Consider the following 6,606-nt stretch of genomic DNA (forward strand, 5'->3'; position numbering starts at 1 on the left):
GCACATTATCACTGTTTATTAGTACAACTTGTTTGCAATAATGCAATAATCAAATTATTGACATGCAGTAATTTTTCTGACATTGAAATATGTTTTAAAGAAATTAATAGTAGCTACTCAAAAAATATGCATACCTGCACCAGCCAAGCAACTGCCATGAATGGAAATGTTGACGAATAATGTTCTCCAAATTGTACTACTTTGTGTGCTTTTTTTAAATATTCAAAAACACAAGATGGGAAAATAAGACACTGAAGAGTGTAAATTCAGTCACTAAACTGAGTGTCACTAAACATTTCAGACTGTGTGCGGTAAGATGACGTCCTTCCTCCCACGAGCAAACATCAGGGTGGCATAAAGCACTTCACTGAAGCCCTGTGGAAAAACCAAATGACCCGTTTAACAACTCAAATTTCAGACACAGACAAACACTCAAACCTCAAGTGACTAAAAACATCACAGACCCGTGAGGAAGAGTTCTTACCACAGTGTCTCTGACCTGGAGGGGGGGAAAAACATCAAGGAGTTTAAAATATTTATGTGAATGCAGATGATTTTGTTGAACCATCTGACTCAAACATGCCACAATGATTTAACTCTAATGCAAACTGGTAATCCAGCAAACATGGAACATTCTCTGATCTTTAGCGAAGATTCTGGCAAGGCGCTCAAAGTTATGAACAAATGTTCTTCAAGTAACGTTAATAGAATGTTTGTCCATATCTGGTCTTTAGTAATGTTCTCAAAAGATTAGCATTCATTGAATGTTTTTTCTGAAATGTTCTGAAACATTTTTTATTTGTTACTTGTTTCAGAATGTTCAGAGAACATTCAAAGTTAACAATCTCATAATATTTGGAGAATGATCAAATTGACTGTTTCCCTAACGACGCATAACCAAGGGGGGATAGGGTTTTTAAAACATTGAAAAAAATGGGTAGTTGTGAAATTATGTTTTCATAACTTAATGTGGAAGTGGAACACATGAATTATGTGGAACAAAGTAAGAGACCCGGTTATTATCTTATTTATCTGAACGAAAACTTAAAAAAGCTGTGGTTTACAGCTGTTGAAATGGGAGAGATGTCTCCAGCTAAAGCCAGAGGAAACACACACACACACACACACACACACACACACACACACACACACACACACACACACACACACACACACACACACACACACACACACACACACACACACACACACACACACACACACACACACACACACACACACACACACACACACACACACACACACACACACACACACACACACACACACACACACACACACTTTGCTGGATAATGTCACTGCTGATGTCATCACATACAGTTCAGCAAAGGTGAGATGTGCTATTTATGGCGAGAAGCTGGAAGCCAAATGTCTTGTGGAGAAAATTTAATTCCTGAAATGCATTTAGACCAAACCTCTATATGTCCATTCTGTTTATGCTATTCTTATTCTCTCACAATTTCATATCTCTATTCAAAGTAAATCAGATTTATATTCCACAGACGCTTGTGCATATAGAACTGATTCAGATCAATGCTTTCAAAAGCACTGCCAAGGAAAAATCTATTGCTCAGATGTTGCTTTCATTGCTCATCTCAGTTCTCCAGTACCAAACACAGCAAACAGACTTTGGCTAACGTCAAAGTTAAACAAAAACATTCTTTAAAATTGTTTATAGAATGTTTGTTCAAAGTTGTCTTTAATAATGTTCTCAAAAAGTTAGCACAAACATGTTATTCATACATCATTCGTGGAACTTTTGTTCTGGACATTTGTCTATATTTCTTTAAATGTTACTTGTTTCAGAACGTTTAGCGAACGTACAAAAGTTATGTTTCCCTGTTTGCAAAATGATAAAATAGAATGTTCCCTAATGTTTGCATAACCAAAGAAAATATTTTTTAATTTTTTAATTTTGAACTTTCATAAATAATATAATAACTTAATGGCAACGTTAGCAGAACGTTCTTAAAGGATATTTTTGTTAGCTGGAAACTTTGATTTACCTAAAATTCCTTGGAGGAAATAAATATACACACAAATTTGACAACAAGAATATAGAGCTATAAAATCAATGTGGATAACTCAGATCATAGTCTTGGAGGGGGGAAAAAACTCTTCTGTTGTTGAGACCTCTTCTGAAACTGGAGTTTTTTTTTTCTCCTCAGGAGAACTATCTGAAAAACATGAGACAAGAAAGAGTCAACATTTAATTGAATTGCTGTCAAGGAGAAATGATTGAGATCTCATTTGTGGGGAATGCACAGTTCACCTGTATGAATGCATCATTTACTCATTTAAACACAAACATTAGAGAAAATGTGGTGCAGGAGCTCCACCCTCCTGTCTGTGGTACCTGCTCAGGTGCTCAAACAATAAAAGGACTGTTCACTCTGATAAAGAGGCACTTTCTCCAGAGTCCAGAACATTAGTTGATGTTGACTCAACCCGCTGGCACAGATCACACGCTGAAGGATTACTCGTCTTCAAAGATGATGAAGATTATACTAAGAGCCTCCACCATCTTAGCTGCTGGTTGGATTGCACTTTTCATGGGTAAGTAGCAGCTATGTTTTAAAAATGGGAATCACAAAATGTAACCAATAAAAATATATTTTAAAATTACCTTTTATGAATCATTGTAACATTGAGTCATTGGATAGGTTTCCCAAAAATGAAAATTCTGTCATTATTTACTCCCCCTCATGTTGCTCCAAACCTGTGTGACGTTCTCTCTTCTGTGGAGCACAAATTAAGATTTTTTTTTTTTGTCCATACAATTAATTAATTGTATGTGTTGGTTTGGACACTTTCACTGTTCAAAATGTCTTCTTTTGTCTCACGACACGAGGGTGAATAACTGATGACAAAATTTTTCGTTTTGGGTGAAATAATAAAGTTTTACATTTTAAATAATATGCAAAAAGGAAAAAGTCACACCAAAAAAAAAAAAGTTTTGTGATGAATATATCAAAATCTGATTCAGGTGTAAACTCTGTCAATATCTCTGCGTGGGATTCCCCAACTGAAAGCACAGATGCCTTGACTCCACATGCTTTAACTTCAGTTATCATGGATCTCCGAATCACTAACCGTGTTTATAATGTCTCACTGGCTGACCAGCAATCAGCAGAGTATACAACACTCAAGCAAGAGGTGGAACAACTGGTGAGGGTCTATTTTTAATCATGATTGTATATGTAAAGCATTCATGGAGTATTTACAGTATTCTGGGATATATTACATACAAAGTGAATGGCACAGTGATGGTCTCAGATGGAAATACCATGGTATTTTGATATATTATGGAATTGAATGATTACTCTTATACAGAAAAGTACTATTCACCATGTTAATACCACACTTTATATTAAAGTACCATGGTAATACCATGATATCACGGTACTGCCATGGTACAGGAATTTTTTGTAAGGTTACCAGATTAATTTAAAAAATTTACAAGATATTACAATGTATATGCCATACCTTGGCACATGTAAGAAACCATGGTATTATCCATGGTACCAATAAAATAAGATATGCTAATAAACTAAAGTACTTTATAAAGTACCACAGTATTATCAAGGCAATAAATTGAACTGATTAAATGTATCTTCAATGCAATGTAAGTTGTTTGGATAAAATGCATACATTTAATGGAAAACCAAGAATTATCATGGTACCAAGTGATTTCATGGCACTTTTAAAGCATAATTATCGTTTACACAACAACGATGCACTGAAAACATTTAAAAAAATTAGCGTTTTTTTCAGCATATGGAAGACAACGTTTTCAAAATGTTCCCCGTTTACACGGATCTGCAAAAAAATCGATGTATTATGAATGCCAGGCAAGTGGCACTTTGTAAATAAACATTTTTAGTATTTTATACGAAGACGATTACGGTATCGTTTTCAAAAAACGTGCACTTTGAAACCCGTTTCCAAAATTTTTCAATTTCAGGCCCCCAAAATGCCATTGTTGTGTAAATGAACAGCCGAAATGCATACAAATGTTCAGTTTTTAGTTGAAAACGGTGTCGTGTAAACAGCCCCTAAATTGGTTTTACTCTGATGAATATTGAGTTGTTCTTTCCTTTTTCCAGTTTGAAGATATTTATGCTCAACCATTTAACACCACTCAACTGATATATATGGGGACAGACAAGATTTTCTTCAGGTTTGATCAACTCATAATCTTAAATTTGCATCCAATTTAACCAAGTGACAGAGAATATCTGATCTTTTGAGTGCTTCTCTTGCAGTAATGGGTCTGTGATCGCCTCTTCTCGACTGCTGTTTGGGCCGACCCAAGTCAATCCAGAAATTGTGAAAGACGTCTTTTTGCCTGCGTACAAACAAATTCCATCGCCGGCACTAGAGATCGACCTCAACTACATTGAAAGTAAAATAACTGTCAACAACGATTGATTTCACTTCACATGAACTGAGGTTTTACTTGTAGGGTTTAAAGTTTAGAAACACAACCCCATCTCACAGGAAAACGTATAACTATTTTACAAGATGGCGATTTTGTATGAATCCATGCAATGTGAATCATACGAAAATTTTCAGTTTGTAGAAAAAGTAAGTATGAAGGTCCACCCCTAAACATAACCATCGCTAGGGCGTAAGCTGAAAGTATGAAAATGCACAAATGAGATTGTACACATTCACACTAATTAGCCAACAATTTGTCCAAATGTAAAATAGATATGAATTGCCATGAGATTGTATTGACAAATTCATCAACAACTACTGAAGTACATTCAATCCCACCCGCAGATAAACTTTCAACTGAAGAACCTTTTGAAGAAGAGAAGACCTTCAGCAGCCCACAAACGACAACACACAAAGGAACAACTTTTTTGACCACACCCTCTATGGCCACGCCTCTCACTTCCACTCCTGACATCATAACGGACGCTGAATCCCTCACCAGCCACCTTCCACCCACACACACACCCAACATGTCAACCTCTGCTGTTGTTGGAAACATCACACACTTCATCCACTCCACCACCTTCACACCCTTTAACACCACCACAATGCACCCAAACACCACAACCAACTCACCAATGAATAATGCAAGTCTTTCTGCAGCACCCAACAGCACCACCAATGGAGTAACCAATGGGACCACCACAGAAGTCCCAATTGGGACCACCACAGCAGCACTCAATGGTACCATCACTTCACCTTCGCAAAGCACCACCACCACTGACATCATCACTGCAACCCCAAGTGGCACCACCACCACAGCCCCCAATAACACCACCCCTACCACCCTCAAGACCACTTTTACCTCCACTCACATCACTGTTGTGAACCCGACGTACAGCTCCACTCCATTTCCAACAGCACAGCCCTCGAAGACCACGCCTGTGAATTATTCACCTACCGCTGCCTCCGCTCTGGTGCCTGGATGGGGCATCGCCCTCTTAGCGTTGGCGGCTGTCAGTCTCTTCCTCCTCATCATCCTCATCATTCTGGTGAGTGATCGAGGGTGTAGGATCAATATTGTATGAACCTTTGGTTTTACAGGAGAACATAGTAGCAACTTTTAAAATTGTATTGATTGTATATTCATGTGAATAAATAATAAAACTGACCAACATCTATTACTATCCATAAGTGGTGGTACGTACCAGATTATATGCAATTTAACCTGATTACCATATTCATATATATACAATGCTCAGCCTAAAAAAAGTCACTGTTTGGATTTAAAATACTTAAGTCTATGGCTGGATAATTATTGCTCTGATTATTAAGTCGCCTCTTGCATTGTCAATAAAAGATCTTGACCAAAAATGGATGCACCTCTTGATGGAAATAAATGTTGTGATTTTATTTTCATCAAGAGGTGCATCATTTTTTCAAGAGTCAAGCACTCTGTAAAGTCTACTCCAGCACATCCCAAAGACTTTCGATGAGTTTAAGGACTTGGAGGTGTAACTTCATGAGTGAAAATGATTCTTCATGCTCCCTACCAACCATTCTTTCACCATTATTTTGAGCTTGATGCATCTTAACATTGGCATATTCCATATGCTGGAATATGGCATGATGTGTCTTCCTACATGGTTGTTTAAGAAATGAAAAGCTATCAATAAGGGTTAGAAGAACTGTTGCCAAACATATAGCATGCTAGCATCCTATTTAAATCCAAACAGAGACTTTTTTGGGCCAGGCAGTGTATAAAGCAATGTATTTATGGTAAAACAAACAAAATAATACCATGGTTCACATACATAAAACCATGATACTATGTCCAAAAAGCCAAGGTGATGTGGTAGTTTTTTGTTAGTGACTGTACTGTTAAAGGACAAAAGTGTTCCTCCTCTCAGGTGGTGCTCTGGTGCTGTTGTCCGAAACGAAGAGTTTTCGTGAATGAACCTGAAGAGATGAATCCTCCCATGTACTTCAATCCAGACATCCCCATGTACTCAACGCAAAGCACATTTGATACAACCAACGGCAAACAAGCGGTGCGATACTATCCATAATTCATTCTGATGCAACCTAGATTGCATTTTGTTCCTATACATTTCATATACATACATTCTATAACAAAAGTGACTC

Source organism: Gobio gobio (assembly GCF_949357685.1).
Source record: "Gobio gobio genome assembly, chromosome: 15".
Lineage (NCBI taxonomy): Eukaryota > Metazoa > Chordata > Actinopteri > Cypriniformes > Gobionidae > Gobio > Gobio gobio.